Source organism: Pseudophryne corroboree, chromosome 2 (assembly GCF_028390025.1).
Source record: "Pseudophryne corroboree isolate aPseCor3 chromosome 2, aPseCor3.hap2, whole genome shotgun sequence".
NCBI classification, from domain to species: domain Eukaryota; kingdom Metazoa; phylum Chordata; class Amphibia; order Anura; family Myobatrachidae; genus Pseudophryne; species Pseudophryne corroboree.
The window spans coordinates 31,273,070-31,274,879 of record NC_086445.1 but is presented as its reverse complement, the minus strand read 5'-3'; positions in this window follow the sequence as shown (position 1 = coordinate 31,274,879).

Here is a 1,810-nt window from a genome sequence, read left to right as displayed (position 1 = left end):
GTCCGCCATGGGTCAGGCCTTCTCAGCATCCAATGAGAGTAATAAGAATCCCTCTGTGCCAGGGGCCCTATCTATCAGGTTAAAAACTCTGCGGGTATTGTCAGAGGCCTGTCTGCCAGGCATAAACCCAGCTTGATCGGGGTGAATCAACAGTGGTAGATAAACACTAAGTCGGGATGCTATCAATTTAGCATATAGCTTGACATCACTATTAAGTAATGCGATTGGTCTGTAGTTGTGACAGTGGGCAGGGTCTTTCCCAGGCTTGGGGATAGCTACTACCTGAGCCTCCAGCATTTCTTTAGGGAAGGTACCAGTACTAGTTATCTCATTAAACAGAGCGGTCAAAGTGGGGGAGAGACGGTCTGCAAAGGAAGCATAGAAGTCGTTAATAAACCCATCGGGGCCAGGGGCTTTATCCTTAGGGAGGGATTTAATCGTGGATTCGACCTCTGTTACGGTCCAAGGAGCATTTAAGGCGTCTAGCTGATCATTGGTTAGGGTAGGGAGATTGATAGAAGAAAGGAACGCTTGTATAGAGTCAGGGGTAGGCTGGAATGTAAGGGGGTCAGAATGTAAGTTATACAGTTTAGTATAATAGTCTGCGAATTGGTTAGCAATATCTAAGGGGTTAGCAAGCTTAGAGCCTGTGGAGGAAAGGATGAATTTAATTCTGTTACGAGCTTGTTGGGCACAAAGTCTGCGGGCTAGCATTTTACCGGGTCTGTTACCTACTAAATAGAATTTCTGCCGTAGTCTATTGAGAGCTATTTGGGTTCTAAAAACCAAGAGTTTTTGTAATTGGCTGCGGATGTCAGCAAGTTCCTTACGTAAAAGTCGGGTGGGGCGTATCTTATTCTTGTCTTCAGCTATTTTAAGTCTTTGTTCCAAGTCTAGATGGAGTCTTTTGGCTTGCTTTTTAAGCGTTGCACCAGCCTGAATAGCAGAGCCGCGGACAACCGCTTTTAACGCGCACCAGTAGTTTGGTAAAGATGTGTCCAAAGGGGAATTGGTATCTGTATATAGGGATAAGCTGTCTGAGATAATCTTTTTGGCCAACGCGTCCTGTAACAAATGGGGAGATAGTCGCCATGGTCTGGGGGGGGCGAGGGCAGGTCCAATGTGCCACTTCCAGAATAACGGAGCATGGTCGGACCAGGTGATAGGTAGGATATCCACCCCACCAGACTCCTGCAAGGTCCATTTATCGCAAAACACGAGGTCAATTCGTGAGTATGAATTGTGAACTGGTGAAAAGAACGTGTAGTCTCTGCCTGAGGGGTTGCGGATTCGCCAAATGTCATATAAGTCAAATTCCGCTACCACATTTCACAGCGCTAGTGAGGGGCCAGAGCGAGTTTTAGGCGTAGTTGAAGAGGGCTGGGACGATTTATCCAGTTTGGGGTCTAGTACTAAGTTAAAGTCTCCTAGGAGAATTAGGGAGCCGACTCGAACCTTCTGGATAAGTAAGCATAGCTTCCGAATAAAGGCCACTTGATTCGAGTTAGGTGCGTATAGAGATACTATTGTGACGGATTTACCCTCCAAAATACCCGTGAGAATTAAGTACCGGCCTGCTTTGTCTGCAATTTGTGAGTGGAGAATAAAGGGGACACCCTTTCTAAACAGCAGAGCTACTCCATTTCTTTTAAAGGGTCCGTTAGCGAAGAAACCAGTAGTGAACCTATGATCCTTCAATACAGGGGGGTTATGTGAGGAAAAGTGAGTTTCTTGTAGGGCAACAATATCGGCTTTATACTTATGGAAGGAGGATAGAGCTAATCTACGTTTATTGGGGGAGTTTAAGCCC